At 45.9% G+C, this 19,079-nt stretch overlaps 1 pseudogene; it reads left to right on the top strand.

Moving 5' to 3' along the window:
• The window catches only part of LOC115651272, a 36,911-nt pseudogene extending 25,215 nt beyond the window's left edge, over nt 1-11,696 (top strand).
• Nucleotides 11,697-19,079: the final 7,383 nt, after the last annotated feature.

Genomic DNA, 19,079 nt, shown 5'->3' with positions numbered 1-19,079 from the left:
TATTGTTTAACAGTGCAATTAAAATGATGATTAATTGCAATTTTTTTTGAGTTAATCACATTAGTTAATGAGATTAATCAGCAGCCCTAATATGCTCTTTGGGGCAGGACTGTCTCTGTGTGACACGGGTAGAACAGCCAGGATATAGCTAAGGGCTCTCCCCAGCACCAGCCACCTCCTGAGCACCCCCTCATGGCCAAAGATTGCTGTGTAGGGACCTGCCTCCGTTTCCCCTTTCAAGGTATTTACCAAATAAATTCCACACCGACTTTAATGAATCCAGTGAGAACAGCCCTACTTAGAGTCTGGTTTATTATCAGAAATTTCAAATATTAACACCAAAAGTCCTTCCCCCAGCAGTAAGCTAGACAGAGCCCCAAACTCTGCTAGTGTCTCAGGCTCTTCCCACCCTACCTAGTTGGAGTTACTCACTTGGTCACAGGGTCTTCCCTGCAGAAGCCTCTCTCACTCCACTCCCTGCCATCTCTCTACAACTTCCTGATCATCCCCTCTCTGCAGCATCCTGCTGCTCTTTATAGGAGAATCAGCTTCTCCACACCCAGCAGGGTTTACTACTTAAACATCACTCTCCCCCCTCCACCCCCTGTGGCAGGCAGGGCTAATTGGACACGCTGACCAACTCCAGGCCTGTGGCCCATAAAGGATCAGACCACCCCATTACAGGCTGCTTGTCACCTGATTCAAGGTTTTAAAGGGAAGGGGGGAGTGACCTTTTACAAGGGCAGAGGGAAAGTTCTCTGGGTCTTGCAGCCTGTTTGTCAGAGGGGGGTTGCTTTTGTTTTGTGTTATCTTGTGAGGTTTTTTAATAAACTGTGCCCTGAGGAAAGGGTCTGAAAAGAGACTTGAGTGTGGCACCCATTCTTCCTGGGCAGTTGCAGAGTGCCTGGTACGATTTGGCCCCATTCTTGCGTGGCCTCTCAGTATTACTGCAATAAATAGGATTGATAAGGAAACACATAATAAAGGAATGAGCAGAAATCTTTCTGGCTAGCTTCATTTTTCTTCAGTTGTGGAGCAGTCAGCTTCACGCAGCTAGAGATGTGTCCTAAATTATTTGAAATTAAAATAGTGGTCTACCCCCTAGGAATAGGAACAATCATGACACTGGAAAGGTCAGATGTTAGATGGGAGAGCAAAGTTCCTAAAGTCACAGAAACAAGAGATGGAAAAGATCTACTGGAATATCCAAACCGTCTCTGTGTGAGTGCAGCAGAGAACTACCCAGCTCAAAGATCTGTGCTCAACTGTCCAGCTTCTTCGTTGAGGAGAGATTTAAAAAAACAAAACAGGCCTGATTCTGCTTTCACTTACACCAGGGTAAATCAAGCGCATGACCTATCTTCTGAGAGCTGAATATTTAATGTGACTTACCACTGTTATTATGACTGATGCTGCAATGAGTTAAGATTTGGGCTGGTTTATTGCCAGCTCCCTACATGTAAATAGATAAAGATGACACAGGGACTTTAACCACCAGAGAGACTGAAATGTTACAAATAAACAAAGAAAATGGGAATACATACTGAAAAAACACACTGTGTGCAGAAGACACTTGCAGGAGATATTCCAGGATATGTTACTCCAGGCAGGAGTTAGGAACGAGCCGGATTAACTCTCCGTGGGCCCAGGGGTATTAGATTTTGTGGGGCCCCTGTATACAAGTCTTTTTGCTAATTTAAGACAAAATGATCACATTTTGGCATTGAGGCTATTAACGCTATACTACACTTGCCTTTTAATTAACATAAGGCCATTCTGTGGTTACATTTCACTCTTAAAACATGTAGAATATAGTTAAGTTAATTCAAAATAGCCTACTTCTACCTTAGAACAGCTGTTATATTAGTTTCTTTCTGGGAAGGAGTCTGCAGGAGGGGGGCCAGTTTGGGGCAGAGTGACTGGGGTGCAGGAGAGGGTCAAGGGTATGGGCTCTGGAAGGGAGTTTGTTGCAGGAGGAGATTCTCATCTGGGGCAGGGGGTTGGGGTGCAGGAGAGTGTGTGAGATGCAGGCTTTGGCCGGGAGGCGCTTACCACAGGCAGCTCCCAGCAGCAGCGTAGCCCCACAGTGCCCCCAGAAGCAACCGGCTGCTGGTACATCTCTGCACACCCTTGGGGGGAATAGGACAGCATGTTTCCGTGTGCTGTCCACACCTGCAAACGCTGCCCACACAGCTCGTGTTAGCCAGGAACCGGCCAATGGGAGATGTGGGGACAGTGCTGGGAGAGGGGGCAGCAGGTGAGGCCTCCTCCACCCCCCCATCCCCCAACAGGGGCTGCAGAGATGTGCCAGCAGCCGGCCACTTTCAGGAGCGGCTTGAGGCCATGGAATGCGGGTAGCCTGCCTGAGCCCTGCTGCGCCAGGCCCCCCTTAGCCTGGGGCCCTGGGCTGCAGCCCCTAAACTCCTGCATTAATCCAGCCCGGACAGGAGAATGATTTGTAATTGCTGCTTGTACCGATTCATCTCCATTCTTCCCAGGCTCCAGTTCTTGGGATGTGTTTGGTCTAAGCACTTGAGTGCAGGATAGAGGGGGCAGCAGGCAGCCTTGTTCCACCTCAGCTCTTACTGAGGGGGTTTGGTGTTTTCCAGGATTCGAGGCACAAGAGTTTGACGCAGTGGTGAGCAGAGAGGAGGGGCAGAGGCTCATTGTTGAGTGTCGCTACAATTACTGGGATTACAGTGCAACGCCGAAAACCTGGTGCCAGCTGAGAGATGAGAAATGCTTTCCATTAGTTAGCACCTCTTACACATCATATGGATACCGTAACAAGGATACCTTTGGAAGAGCCACGATAGAGGATCACCCGGCGAATGGGTACTGTAACCATCACCATGGAGAAGCTGCAGGTGCAGGACTCCGGCGTGTACTGGTGCGCGCGCTATTACCCCACCCAATACAAATGTTATCCACATGATGACCATTAACTGGATGTTTCCAAGGGTGAGTTAATTTCCTTTCAGAGAACGGTCTTTTCTGCTGAATATAATCCCATGTCTTTCCCTGCTTTATCATCTCTCCCCTGCTCTGTATCGATTCCTCCTGACTGCCCACAGAATCTGTCACCCTCGTCTCCTCTCTCCTGTCTCACCACTGTGAACTGCTCTGAAGCACCTCCGCAATTCAGCCACAGACCATTCCTGTTCCTGTTAGATATAGTCTTTTTCTGTTTTCCCTTCTAATAGCTTCTGGGTTGGGTGGGGGCTGTCAATTTATATGGTTACGTTTATTTATGCAAGAAGCAGATTCTGAGGGGACATTTTAAAGTGCTCAGTCCCAACAATCAGGGCCAGATTTCCAAGAGCTCAGGACCCAGAGTGCACCCCACACACTGAGCTCTTCGGAGAACCTGGCCTGGAAAGGATCAGTAACTTCCTCATTCTGCGAGACTTTGGATGATCAAGTGCAAAGAGAACAGCCCAGACAGTTGATTTGTGTGGCAAACAAGACCAAATACACCAGTTCACGTTCAACTCCTTCCTGTAACTCAGCTGAAGCCAGTGACTGGAGCTATACCAGGGAAGATTTGGCTCATTGGGCATATGACACTCATAGGAAATGTACGTCATTGTACCTCTCAACCAGATCGTACTGACCAGTTTTTGTCTTTTCCAGAAGTCCAAGAATACGATGCTATTGAGGGGCAGAGTCTCTCTGTCCAGTGTCCATACAACACACAGGATTACAAAGAGGTGAAGAAAGCCTGGTGCAGATGGAAAGGTCAGACTAGATGTGATGTCTTGGTCAATACTGATCGCAGATACTACGGATATCAAAACAGGGCTCAGAAAGGCAGAGCAGGATACATGACGACACCCAGAAAGGGATTGTTACTGTCACATGGAGAATCTGCAGGTAGACGATGCAGGGGGTGTACTGGTGTGCACACTACAAGCCTCCCAGTTTTACCTAATCTTTGAAGTTAAACTGGCTGTTACCAAGGGTGAGTATTTATTGGTAGGGAAAATGTGGGGGGGGGGTGCTGATTTCATTCCCACTTTCCCCTCTCTCTCCCTCCTCCTCTCTCTGCCTCCTCCCAGATTATTCCAGAATTCCCCCACCCAAAACCCTTGTCTCCTCTTTCATACTCACACTAGGCGCTGATGTAGAACATCAGCTGAGACCAGGACTTCAGCCATGTGAATATTTCTGTTTTTAATGACCTATTAAATATTAATTTCTCATCTCCCCTTTGCTTGTGTTCAATTAGTTCTATCTAGGTTCTTCTATGATGCACAGACTCATAGTATTTAAGCACTAATTACTTATTGTTCTTAAATGAGTGAAATTAGCAAACTATTTATAAGAGCCCAGTGACTTTCTGTGGCCTGTTTTTGAAGAGGGCAGTAGAGCCATACAGAAGGGTGGGGATAGTCATGTCCAAGGGAAGCAGTCAGACATTAAGTCCATATCAGATTTAGAGCTGTGCAAAAATCTGAATTTTTGGTTAGCTAGAAACAATTTGACAAATCCAACATGAATTCATTAACTATTTCAGTTGACCCAAACCTGCTTTTTCAACAAACTGTTTCAGTCCAAAAATGTCATCCTGCTGTAATCATAATACATGGGATTGAATGCACAGTCTGTGAGCCCTGATACTTCAATGGAGACCTGCAGGGATGTGCAGGTAATGGCCCTAGAAACTGTTGCTGTATCAATTTTTTGCATGTTTCTAAAGCTTGGTTTCTTTAGTTTGTGTCCTTATTACTGTGGGGGAGCTGTTCACAGGTGATGCTAATGGCCTGAGTCTCACATGCTGGTGGCTAGCCTTGTCTAGGATTGTTACATGCTTCTTGTTACATGAGAAGCTTTGCAATACAGAGCAACCTCCCCATCATACCATTTGCTTCTCTCAGTAGCAACAGTGTGAACGCTAGTGTACAAGGCTCAGGTGGCCACCCAGCCTTTTAACCACTGTGTTTCTTAGCTTGCTCCAAGTAGGTCTGCATGACACAGTGCTCACAGCATTGCCAGCTTGTCTCCACTAGCCCTGCACCAGGAGTAACTAGCACTGGCGGGAAATGTTATGGGATAAAGGCTGGTGTAGACAAGGCCTGAGGTGTTGAAACTGTGTTTGTATTTGCAGCTACAACTACAAGTGTCGTCCCAGTTACCTCAAGCACAGGTCACACCAGCCTAGTCCTTAGCACAGCTAGTGCTGGGGTCACCCCAGAAGACAGCAGGTAAGGCTCCAACCCCTTCCTCTAAGGCAGCCTCTGTGTTCGCACACCTCCAAGGGGTTGTTAGCGGCTGATCCAACATGCTCGTCTTTTCAGAGAGAAAACAGCAGCTTTTCACAGTGGCACTGAATGCAGCAGGCCTCCTTTAAAAGGTGCCAGATTAGTGTCCTCTTCCTACCTGCCAACCAGTGTTAAATGGCACATAGTAAAATGGGCAGATGAAATCTAGGCCCTGTCTCGTTTGAGAATTTACTAGTCTTGTCACTGTATTATCATTAGCCCTCACAGCTGCTGCTCTTTGGAGCAAGAGAAATGACATTAATCTGGATGCATTGAATCCAAACAGTTCCCTGCATCAGCCATTGTAAAAGCAGAGCTGCCCCCTACTCATTCCTGACGCCAGCCAGTGCCCATTGTGCTCAGTGGAAGCTGCGGAAGCCCTATTAAATATTTCCCCAGCAGTGTATCACTTTCTTCTATTTACTGGTTTATTCAATTTAGGTTTTTTTCTTTCAGGGTCTCTGGTTTGTATTGTGGTGGTATCATGGACCAGTACCTCATTGCACTAGGCGCTGTACAAAACAGAACACAAAAGACGTTCCCTGCCTGAAAGAGCTCAGCTGGGCTTCAGAGACTAGCTTGTTTTCACAGGGACACAGAGAGAAGTTCAGGACCTTACTCCATATGTCAAATGGCATAGACAGGATTTAGCATTAAAGGAAGGAACATGTGATGTGAAAAAGCCAACTAGGTGTGCGAGCTATCCAGGCACTGGTCTGATGGCCATTGTGTGACGGGGTGGTACTTACCACTCTGGCACCTCCTTCTGGCTGTCACAGGAATTAGCTCTACTTGTCAGGGTGCTCTTCTCTGGTGGTGCCTCACCACCATCACTTTCATTCTAGGACCCACACTACTCTCAGGACTGCAGCATCCTTATCAGTGACACTCCCTTCCAGCTGTGCCATGCTTTGTGTTCCCCCCTTGCAGGGGACCTGCAATCTTTGCCCAGCTACTGCCCTGAATGGCAACTGCAGTTCATTGTCCCAGGGCCACTTCCCATGCAGCTCCAGCACCCTCTTCTGCCCTTACTTAAGGGCCTCAGCCTGCAGGCCCTAGCAGCCAGCCAGGAGCTCTCTCTAGCTTCCCCAGTCCCTGCTTGCAGCAATGCATTGTCCCAGATGTTGGGTTCCTTCTTCCTGCTAGGAACCTGGTCTTCTCCTCTCAAGCTCCAGCCAGCTACTGAGCTCTGCCCTGCTTTGGAGCCCGTCTTATATGAGTCTTCTGAGCCATGATTGGCTGCTCCTCTCAACCCCTTTCTAATTGGCTGCCTCCACCACAGCCTCCCTAGGGCTGCTTTTAACCCCTTTCTGCCAGTGAGTTGTAGCTGCCCCATCACACCTTGTAGTATGTTTTTTTAGTGTATCAATTAATATTTAGGTGAAACTGATAATATTAATTTTAATTTAGTCTCTATGGAAAAAATAGTAAAAAAGATGCCTTCATCTCTAATGCTGAAGCACCATTACTAGTTCCTGATTCCAGACTTAACTGCATCCATTTTTACAGATCTCACATCTAAAGTATAGTACCGCATTGTTTTTATTTTATTCTTTCTATTCCACCCTTAACTGTAAATAGGAAATACTACTAGATTTTGGAGTAACTCAGTAGCTTTAAATATAAAAATCAGTCTACTACACAGTTTACCTTGGGTTTTAATACCAGGATTGTTAGAAAAAAATCCTTTAAAATTTTAGCCTTTGATGAACCAGTGTAGGCTTTAGCTTCATTCTGAATGCATGGGTAAATAGGGCCAGACCCATGTCTGTTTATGGAGCCTCTAGCCCAGTGAGGTCTTGAACCTGAACCTCTGGTGGAGACAAGTCTTCCCATATATCAACTAAAATGTGTAATTTATGCTCTGAAGCACCATATTTGGTAAGGATACTATAATATACTGTAAAGTGGATGCTGTTATATCATTCATTGTTAAAATCACAGGAAAAATGTATATAGTAGCAGAGCAATCTAGTCCCCCAGCTATTGGAGCAGGGTTTCCTGTACTTCTAAAGTCACAGAAGTCATCTTTGTAACCATCACCTCCTGTCAGTGCCTGGCCTCCCCACAGTAGCTGGTAAATCTGCTTTCATCTAGGAGAAGAAGTGCAGCAAAAGTGAGAAGTAGAGCTGGTTTAAAATTCTCCATCAAAACTTAGTTCAGACAGAAAATATTTTTTCAATCAAAATGAAAATTTCATTTTGTTCAAAAATGCTTTTTTTTCTAAATGAAAAATATTTCAATTATTGAGAACATTTTCAGAGATTCAGACATTCTAATGCCAGAAGGCACCACTGTGATCGTCTAGTCTGACTTCATGTATAACACAGGCCAGAAAACTGACCCAAATAATTCTTAGAACAGATCTTTTAGAAAAACATCCCATCTTGATTTCAAAATTATCAGTGATGGAGACTTCACCAAGACCCTTGATAAATTGTTCAAATTTTAATCACTCTAACCTTTATCAATTTATGCCAGTCTGAATTTGTCTCACTTCAACTTCCAGTCACAGGATTGTGTTATACCTTTCTCTGCTAGATTGAGGAGTCCATTAAAAATTTGTTCCCAGTGTAGATACTTATAGATTATAATCAAGTCACTCCCTCACTGTACTTAGTTTCAGTGGGCAAAGTACTCCCTCGTTTTTTTAATTCTCTCACCCCTGCTTTTCCATTGGAGGGGGGAAGGGTGATTTATTTCCCCTATTGAAATAAGGCATTTTTCATTGAAAAAATTTCAAAATTTTCTGTGAAATATTTCATGAAATAAAAAATTTCAAAAATGTCCCCCAAATATCCTTACATTTCTAGGACCAGCTCAAAAAAGAAGCAATGAAATAAAAGAAGACTATCATACAGCTTTTCAAAGGACCCTGTATGTAGCTTGTATTTAGCAGTGATACTCTGAGTACATTTCCCGGATCTGAAGAACAGCTCAGTGTAAGCTCAAGGGCTTGTCTTTTCTCACCAACAGAAATTGGTTGAGTAAAAAATATTACTTCACCCATCTTGTCTCTCTAATATCCTGGGACCAACTGTGCTACAACAACATTGCATAAAGGACCATTAGCAGCTAATTTAACCTAAAAAAAAGTTCTTAGAAAGAAAAGCAGTAAGCGGGGAAATGTTTCCTTTAGAGTTAGTCGTCATTTTTTGAATTTCAATGATATTTTTAATCAAAATTTTGCACAGTGGAAAAAATGAGGAAAATTTTAAAAAATTGGTCAAGTAAAATATATTACTTCGCCTGTCTTGTCTCTCTAGCCCATTAAACAACCCTTTTTTAAAACTATAGTTGTTAGTTATTCCTCTGTTTTGTTAAAACTCAAGCAACACAATGTTGTGAGAACCAGAAAAATGCAGCTGCCTGGTATCTCTTTTTGGAGAGAGGAGCAGGGTGAAATGGAACAAGGAAGCAAGAAATGTAAAGAGTGAAAAAGCAGATTTCATTGATGCAATTATTCTGTTTTAATAATCTGAGGTATTAGTGAAAATTAAACACCAGTAAAACCATGGAAGCATCAAGACGTGTTAGATGATGTTATCCCGTGCAGCATCCTGCATCTCTCTTCAGGTGCAGCAAGGTACACAAGGCAGCTCAGGGTCCAAGGTGTTGTGTCCAATGTTCTCATCGGCCGTTGTGAAAAAGTTCCTCCTCTACCTTGGTGGGTCTGCACTTATTTGGCAGATGTGCTCACTTCAGTGATCTTCCCCACAGTCTGGATCAACTTCTCCTGTGTCTGATCAGGAGCTGGAGGTTTGGGGGGAACCCGGGCCCGTCCTCTACTCCGGATTCCAGCCCAGGGCCCTGTGGATTGCAGCTGTCTATAGTGCCGCTTGTAATAGCTGCATGACAGCTACAACTCCCTGGGCTACTTCCCCATGGCCTCCTCCAACACTTTCTTTATCCTCACCACAGGACCTACCTCCTGGTGTCTAATAACACTTGTACTCCTTAGTCCTCCAGCAGCACACCCTCTTACTCTCAGCTCCTTGTGCCTCTTGCTCCCAGCTCCTCACACACACTTCCTCTCCTCTGGCTCTCCCATGACTGGAGTAAGCTCCTTTTTAAACCCAGGTGCTCTGGTTAGCCTGCCTTGATTGGCTGCAGGTGATCTAATCAGCCTGTCTGCCTGAATTGGTTCTAGCAGATTCCTGATTACTTTAGTACAGCCCCTGCTCTGGTCACTCAGAGAACAGAAAACTACTCATCCAGTGACCAGTATATTTGCCCTCTACCAGACTCCTGTACCCCACTGGCCTGGATCCGTCACACCATGCAATATTTTTTTATACAGCTAATCTTCTGGCTCATAATACCTTGTGACAATGAGTTCCAAATGCTAATTATTGATTTGTATACACAAAATATTATTGTCTTATATATTTTAAATGTGTGTCTTTTTGGTTTCAAAGGGTAAATAGAAGAGCCTGATTTACCTTGTCTGGCCCATTCATGGTTTTATCACCATATCCATTTTATTTGTATCTTCTCTGAGCTAATCAATCCTAGACACTAGATTGGGAGGGCTCTGAGTTGCTACAGAGAATTCTTTCCAGGTGTCTGGCTGGTGGATTTTGCTCACATGCTCAGGGTCTAGCTGAAGGGAACGAATTTCCCTTCTGCTCAGATTGGAGGACATCCTGCCATTTTTTTTGCCTTCCTCTGCAGCATGAGGCATGGGTCACTAGCAAGTTTAAATTAGTGTAAATGGTGGATTCTCTATAACTCAAAGTCTTTACATTGTAACTTGAGGACCTGTAACTCAGCCAGAGGTTATGGGTCTGTTACAGGAGTGGGTGCGTGAGGTTCTGGGGCCTGTGATGTGCAGGAGGTCAGACTAGATGCTCATGATGGTCCCTTCTGGCCTTGAAGTTTATTAATCGAATCTTTTCATTTACCTCCCCACGTGGTTCCTTTCCATGCCTTACATCATTTTTGTTGCTCATCCCTGGCTAGCCTAGTGTAACAGGGTGACCATTGGCCCCTGCCACATGCCTTGCAGAGGGGAAGGCCTGGGATGCTGACAGTATGAACGGAAGGGCTTGGGCAATCTGACCAGCCACTCAAGGAGAATGGCTGGAGTTCCCGAGGGCAGCTCATGCAGGGATGTTGTTTTTTCTGTGAAGACTTAGTTCAAGAGGCCAGGTCTGACAGCTGGTGTGAGGTTTAGCACATGTCTACACAGATTTAGTGCACGGCAAGCTGGGGTGTAAACCTGCAGCGCTGTGCACTAACTGGCCCTATGGGCCCTGCTACCACACACTATGTGCTTCAATCTCCCGATTGGCTTAAAGTCAATACGGAACTTTGAGTATGCGCAGCAGCAGGAGTCACACGGCCAGTTAGCATGCGGCACACCAGCTTGGTGCACACTACCTCTCTGTATAGACATACCCTCATTTCTCAGTGCTCTTTGTTTGCAGTAATTCAGTGTGGTAAGCATTTGCCACACAGTTATTTCCTGTTCTAACTGCATGTGGAAATGGTGTCTCTGATAGGGATGATGCATATCTCACTAACTATTTTTGTATGTAGGTATTTATGGCCTTGTAGACGTTCTCTGCATTTTGGACCCAGTCTTTCATGAGTTCTTTCCACTAGTCATGGCAGTGTGCATGGTGCAAACTACTAGTGAGTTTTTCATTAGTGATGAGCCAAAAACACCGCTGTGAACACACACTTGCTATTTTAGCTGAGATGTGCACTGGCTTTGCTTTCCCGTGGCTGAAGGATATAGAGGCTATCCATTGCTACCAAATAAGAAAGTGATGATATTGTCACGCTATATGAAGCAAAAAGCTATCTCCCAAACTCCTGGAGAAACTCACCCGTAGCATAACTTCACTGACTTACATGGATTTCCCACTCCAGTGCTATGGAATGATGATTCCTATAAGGGGAAAGGATACATCCATCCACTGACGTAGTACAGTACATGGAAGGAGGCAACTACACTAAGTATGTTTTTGAGGGCTAAAGTTTTGACACCATGGGACACAGTGGCTTACATGAATTTTTTTTAACCTTAAATCCCATTTTAAGTATCTGAGTTTATTTGTTCTGGATGGCAAAGAATGAAGGAAATACTCTAATTTTATATTCAGTCCCAACATGTTTTCCGAAACCCTCCTGATCCTTGTGAATCGATTGCTTCTCTCCTTTCCTTCTTTCCTTACCAGTTCCCTCAACTCGAGATCTACCTTCCTGTGGCTGGCAGTTGGCTTCCTCATCAACAAGACCCTGTTAGCTGTGATGATAGCTCTCCCAGTGAGAAGAAGAAACCGCCTCCGAGGAAGCACCCAGGCACCAACAAATCTTGAATTCATGGTGCGAAATGACAGCTTGTCTCTTAAAACCAAACTATCTGTCATATGGGCCCACTGGGAAGCAGGGAATTCCTCACAGGACTTTGTTTATGCTGCCAGATAGGGAACCAGCATAGCTCCACTGGTGATAGTTAATGAGGCCCAGACTTTTTTATCACCATGTCATCTAGTCCTGCTGAAAGCAGGGTTAGACAACGCAATGAGGAAAGGCTCCACTACAGCTTCTGTTCTGGCTAGCACCAGACAGCTCCATCAGTGGTGAATTACAAGTCCCATTTCTGCCAATGTAGATATAGCCCATGACAAGTGACTTGAGTTCTGGAAGGAAAGTCCTGCTCATGACATGAAATCCAGGAGATCAGAGTATTTGGTCAACTTCCAAAGCCAGGACTCGTAGGAAGAGTGGACTGTAGACCAAACTCAAGGGATTAATAGTGCTAGAAAGAGAAAGGAACAATATCTCATCAGAAAGCTGAAGGAGATTGTTGGTAACTTAGAGTGAAGTTTTCAAAAATCCATAAGGTTTCTAAGTCCCATTTTCAAAAACTGACTTATGTACTTAGGCACCTAAGTCTCATTGACTTTTGATAAGATGTACGCTCCTAAGGGCCCACATCAGTTTTGAGACTAAAACTTCGAACTTTTGGAAAATTACCCTTGGAATTTTATTCTCTCTCTCTGAGACCCTGGAAAACTGCTTGTCCTCTTCGACGTGCAGTCACCAGAATAGATCCAATTCAGGGGCTCAGACTAGAACTGGGCGGACCTTGAAATAGAGACAATTTTCCCGTTAGCGGTAGGACTGGTCAAAAACTGACCAATTTTCAACAAAGTTTTGTCTTTCTAGTGAGAAAAGGAAAAAAGATATTTTTCATATTTGTCAACCAGCTCTATTCCAAATCCTGAGACACATCACCCCCAGAGAGCCTGGTTTTAAAAGGCCCTGCACTTCCTTCAGAACCACCTGACCTCCCATAGGCATGACAGTTTGTTCAATCCCTTTGGGTGTGGCAGGTTCTTTTCCTCCTTCAAGGAAGTTAAGAACATAAAAAACGGCCATACTGGTTCGGACAATGGTCCATGTAGCCCAGTATGCTGTCTTCCGACAATGGCCAGTTCCAGGTACTTCCTAGAGACTGTAGAGAACAGGGCAATTATGGAGTGATCCATCCCCTGTCATCCAGTCCCAGCTTCTGGCAGTCAGAGGTTTAGGGACCTCCAGAGCATAGGGTTGCACCCCAACTACTGTGGCTAACAGCCATTGATGAACCTATCCTCCATGAAGGTATCTAATTCTTTTTTGAACACTGTTCCTCTTTTGACCTTCACAATATCCTGTGGCAAGGAGTTCCATAGGTTGACTGTGCCTTATATGAAGAAATACTTCTCTATGTTTGTTTTAAACCTGCTGGCTATTAATTTCATCAGGTGACCCCTGGTTCTTGTGTTATGTGAGGGGGTAAATAACACTTCCCTCTTCATGATTTTATAGACTGCTATCATAACCCGCTCCGCTTTGAAATCTGTTTTCTAAGCTGAACAGTCCCAGTCATTTTAATCTCTCCTTATATGGAAGCTGTTCCATACCCCCAAATGTATTTGGTGCCTGTCTCTGTATTTTTTTCAATTCTGATATATCTTTTTTGAGATGGAGCTATTAGAACTGCAGGCAGTATTCAAAATGTGGTTGTACAATGGATTTAGGTAGTAGCAGTATGATATTTTCTGTCTTCTGATCTATCCCTTTCCTAAAAGTTTCCAACATTCTGTTTGCTTTTTTAACTGCTGCTGCTGCCCATCGAGTGGATGTTTTCAGGGAACTATCCACAATGACTCCGAGATGTTTCTAGAGTGGTAACAGCTAATTTACACCCCATCATTTTGTATGGTTCGTTGGAATTATGTTTCAATGTGCATCACTTTGCATTTATCAACATTGAACTTCAGCTGCCATTTTGTTGCCCAGTCTCCTAGTTTTGTGAGCTCCCTTTGCTACTCTTCGCCATCAGCTTTGGATTTATCCATCGTTGGTAATTTTAAGTGATTAAGTATCATCTGCAAGTTTATTAACCCTTTCCTCCTCTTCTTGAGACAGGCTACATACACCTCACTGCAGATAAGATTCTTTCAAAGAAAACTGTTCTCCTTTCATTTCAGGGCAATGGGCACCTGAAGCAAGCACTGGAGACCTGTCTGAGGGGGAGAGGAGCTGATACAAATCTCCTCGTCCAGAAGCATCTCTGTACTTGAACTTGATGATGTCATCCCTGCCAAGGCTCTGAGCAGAAACGGGTGCCCATTCCCCAAACTGTATCCAAGCCTTCGTCCCTAAATAGACCACCCCCTCTCTACACTGTGTACCCCAGACTTCATACACAATAGCATGGAGAGAGGATGCAGAGTGATGCAGCTCCTTACCTCAGCTCCCCTTCCAGTTGCATTCCCTGGGATATCAGCTGGGCTCTCTACCACCTCAGTAGTTTTACATCTAATAATGCAGTGGGTCTGCTTCAGTGGTTCCCTGATATCCATGAGGAAAAAGCAATCCTCCGCTTTCTTTCCAAGCTGCTCTTCCAGCTGGGTCAGAATGCCCTCCCCACCAGCACACACTTGAGAAATATTGAGTCACTCTGGCTAGGTACAAATGATGGTTTCCAGTTTGATTTTATGAACGGTCTGTTTCCTTATGTCTTATGACTGCCCTTGACTCTGTTCTGCCTCATGCTCCTTGTGCTAAGAGGAGAGTGGCACCAGTCCATGGACAGGTTGATCATTATAGACTAGCAGCACCAGAACAGATCTTATTTGGGGAGAACACAGGAGTAATTGCATGACAGATCAAGTTCGCTTTCTCCAATGTCACTGCATGGGGCACTGGAGGCTTGAAGGAATGGAATTTTCCCAGAAGCAGAACAAAAAGTTCCAGTGTTAGCACGGGGTCTTAAAAACTGCAGCAGCTTAGAGATTCAGGAGAGACTCAACGGAAGCTTGAGCAGCAGAGAATAACAGTGGGGCATGTTTTCATAGCTGGGGGCGGGGGAGAGTCCTGTTGAATTGTGGAGCAGCTGAGGAAAAAGAAAGTTGGATGAAGAGGAGAGAGACATTGTGATTTGGAGGAGAAGCCACATGCAGGAGAGGAGATCCTGGACTCATAGCGGGCTCCAACCTAAGCCCAAAGAATACTCAAGAACAGTTAGCAATCTGAAGCAGGGAAATGCACACAGATGTCATTGTTTGGACTATGTCTTTATACGTCTTGAGCGTCTATAGAGTGGTTGGTTTGGGAGCTTTTGCAAAGTCGGTGTGTTACGTGCTTCTTCTGTCACATGTCCCTAGAGAAGTAACCTGTAACCCAGAGCACCCACAAAGTTGGAGCTCTTGGAAAGGGGGAGCTTAAACTACTGGAATGGCCGTGGGGTCCTGGAGGTTTAGAGCAGCTGGACCACGAGCTCCCGTCTCCATGAAGCGTGCCAGAGGGGCCAAGGAAAGAGGCAGTGCTGGAGCCTACTCAACCTTGGAAAGCTCAAAGCACATGGCTCTAGACTAGAGGATGGACCTGTGCACAGTACTCTGCTGAGTGTCCAGCAGAGCTTTAGCGGGGCTGAATATCCACGGAAGCTCTCTGCTGTACTGGCTGCAGATGGGGCCAGTTTTGTAGGGTTGCCAATAGTCTTGTGTCTTTAAGACTGTCCCTTATTTAAATAAAAAATTGCCTGTCCCAAACTAAATCAGTATTGAGAGCCTTTTATCATCTGTTTCAATGTAGAGTGTTGTCAGAGGAAAGCAGTCCAGAATTTGGCCTGGCCTCCCCTCTGTCATGCATGGTGGGGCAGCCAGGTCAAATCTGAGTAGCACTGACAGAGGGGCACGGCCAGGAAACTGGTCCTGTATTTTTTAAATACAATGTTGGCAACCTTACTGTTACTCCATGTGCTGTACAATGCTGAAGGTTGTAACAACTCTGTTAAACTGAAAATACAAAGTATGAACCCTGACAACACCCATTTTTTCATGTTCTCCGTGTATATATATTCTCCTTCTGTATCTTCCAGTGCATGCACCTGATGAAGTGGGTTTTAGTCCACGAAAGCTTATGCTCAAATAAATTTGTTAGTCTCAAAGATGCCACAAGGACTCCTCGTTGTTTTTGCTGAATGGTGTGAGCTTGATTTCTCCATGCCAGGCTCTTGTGGAAATATCTGTCATATTGGTCCTGGCCCTGGCTCTCTTCGATTCCATGGAATGGATCTTTGGGAGCAACCTTGGGGTTAGTTTAGTTGTGATAATGCCTGGAACTCATATAGTGCCTCCTAAGTTATCTCAAAACAGATGCCGGACAGGCTTTCATTACCTCCTCTGCAATGTTGGGATGATAATTCCTCTGCAACACAGGTGCTCCACTCGCTGACTGCAAAGCCCTTTGAGATCCACAGACAACGGGGTTAGGGAGGTGAAAAATATTAATAATTTACCCTCTCCACTGCCTGCTCCATACAAACCCGCTGGCACACCACAGTGAATTCAGAGTAGCTCAGCTGTACTCAGTGGAGTTACACCAGGGTAGATGAGAGTAGAATCTGGCTCCCTGGCTGACTCAGGTGTACCACGACCTAAAGTATTTACCAAACTGCTTAATGTGCAATGAGGTTGTTGGATCTCAGTCAAGTTTCCAAAAGGCAGATGCTCAAATACTGCCCACATCGTAAAAATCACCATCACAGTTAAGTGTAGATGGCAATCCCAGCAGAGTTGCTAAGGACTGAGATGGTCATGGGTACCCTTGTCCAAAAAACATCTGAGTCCCTGTAGTGGGGCGGACTGCCCCACTCCTAGAAAGAGTGGGCTGCGGCAGGCCAGGGCGCCTGTGCAGACAGGGAGCCAATCAGAAAAGGACTTATGGGGAGCCAATCAGGGCCCAGTTTGGAGACAGCCAATCAGGGCCAGGCTCAGCCCTATATAAAGGCTGCTCAGGAAGGGAGCAGTCTGTCCCAGGCCTTTGAGAGGGGAAGGTCAGTCTCCAAGGGTGGAGACTAGCACTGCAGACAGCACAGTGCTGGCCAGGCTCGCAGAGGCTAGAGAGCTTGAGCCCATAGCCGCTAGGCTGCAGGTCCTGAAGGGAAGGGCCTAGCGGGTGCAAGGGGCTATAGGGGAAGTGGCCCAGGGAAACAGACAGAGGAGGGGAGAGAAGGAGGACAGCGAGGCTGCTGCCAGAGGGTCTCTGGGCCAGGACCCAGAGTAGAGGGCGGGCCTGGGTCCCCCCCTTCACCCCTTGCAGTACACCCAGCCATTGGCCATAGGGAGTGGCCATTGTACTACACCACATCCCTGGTTGGACATGGTGGCTGGGGTGTAGGACTGCTGATTATCGACCCCCAGAAGAGGGTGCAGATGGGCTAAGGGGCACTACCGGCAGGGCTGGTGCAATCATTTAGGCAACCTAAGCAGTTGCTTAGGGTGCCAGGATTTGGGGGGTGCCATTTTCTTCGGCAGCGACCGTGGCAGCCAGATCTTCAGCCACCCCAGTTACCGCTGGCATTTAGGCAGAGGAAGCTGGGGCAGGGGAGCGTGGGGAGGGCTGCCTGCAGCAAGTTGGGGGGGAAAGCATGCAGGGGAACTCCCCGCCCCAGCTATCCCCTGCCCTGCCTCCTCCCCGATCATTCCATGGCTGCTTCACTTCTCCCGCCTCCCAGGCTTGCGGCGCCAATCAGCTTAGGTGCTGCAAGCCTGGGAGGCAGGAGAAGTGAAACAGTGACGGAGTGCTCAGGGTGCTCATGTTCGTGCTCATGAGTGGAGCAGGAGTGAGCTGGGGCGGGGGGGTGCCTCAGGGCAGAGTGTGGGGAATGGGGAGCTGCTGCAAGGGGGGTGCCTCAGGGCAGAAGGGGGGAGCTGCCGCAGGGGGGGTGCCTCAGGGCAGAAGCGTGGGGGGGGGCAAGGTGGAAGTTTCGCCTAGGGCACGAAACATCCTTGCACCAGCCCTGACTGACAGAGGGCAGTGGCCTTGAAGAGGACGCCACCAAGCAGGGAGCAACGTGGGTCCAGAGATGCCAATGGAGGACAGAAAGACAGATGGAGCACCACCAGGAGGGGGTACTCCACCAGACAGAGCTAATTCCTGGAATCATCAGCAGGAGGCACCAGGTGGTGAGTCCCTCAACCCATTACAGTCCCATATGTGGAATATCAAGGTTTAATAAGGAAGTGGAGGGCCCCTTGTCATGGACTCTTACCTTCCAGTGCACAGGTGAGAACAAGAAGCTATGGCATTATAAATGGAATGGAAAAGCTTTGCACATTCTCAGAGGAATTCAGAGTGGCCTCCTCCATAAGGGAACTGCACAAACAAGACCAAGCAATGAGAAGACCCTGCCCTTGGCCAAATCCAGATAGGGCTTATCTGCCCTCAAAAATTACTTCCTGCTGGAAAACATCTTAACTGATGTGACTTATCACTCAGTGTAGCGATGGACTGTTGGGTGTTAACAGCCTCATCTAGTCATGGTTAATCAGTGAGTGGATCATAGGGCTAACTGCAACCTGCTGACACGGTGCTAAACAGGACAGCCCTTGACTAAGGCTGATGTTAGTTCTAATATGGTAGAATCATAAGAGGCCAATCTGGCTCCATCAGGAGCGCTTTAATGACCTGAACATAGAAAAGGAATCCTACAGAAAGTGGAAATATGGTCAAATTGACAGGGAGGAATGCAAAGAAACAGCAGAAGTATGTAGGGACAAAATGAGCGAAAGGCTAAGGCACAAAATGAGTTACACCTGGCAAGTGACATAAAAGGCAATAGGATGTTTTTTAAATGCATTAGGAACAAGAAAAAGACCAAGAAAAGTGCGGGTCCTCTACTTAGCAGGGAAGGAGAGCTAACAAATGATGACATCAAGGAAGCTGAAGTGCTTAATGCCTAGTTTGCTTCAGTATTCACTAAAAAGGTTAATGATGACCAGATATTCAACACAATTAATATTGACAACTAAGGGAAGGAATATGAACCAAAATAGGTAAAGAATATTTAACTAAGATAGATGTATTCAAATCAGCAGGGCCTGCTGAATTCATCCTTGGATACTTAAGGAAATAGCAGAAGCAATCTCGGAGCTATTTTCAATTATCTTTGAAAACTCCTGGAGGACAGGACAGGTCCCTGAAGACTTTTGAAGGGCAAACATAGTACATATCTATAAAAAAGAGGAACAAGGCGTACCCAGGGAATTATAGACCAGTCTGCTTAACTTTGAAACCTGGAAAGCTACTAGAGCAAATTATTAAACAATCACTTTGTAACCACCTGGAGGATAATGGGGTTATAAGGGACAGTCAGCATGGATTTGTCAAGAACAAACCATGGCAAACCAGCCTGATGTCCTTCTTTGATAGCATTACTGACCTAGAGTGGAGAGAGGGAAGCAGAAGACGAGACATATCTTGATTATTTTAAGGCTTTTGACACATTCCCACATGACATTCTCATAAACA

This window comes from Gopherus evgoodei, chromosome 4 (assembly GCF_007399415.2).
Source record: "Gopherus evgoodei ecotype Sinaloan lineage chromosome 4, rGopEvg1_v1.p, whole genome shotgun sequence".
NCBI classification, from domain to species: domain Eukaryota; kingdom Metazoa; phylum Chordata; order Testudines; family Testudinidae; genus Gopherus; species Gopherus evgoodei.
The sequence above is the reverse complement of the archived record's forward strand: the minus strand, read 5'-3'. Positions and strand labels throughout refer to the sequence as shown.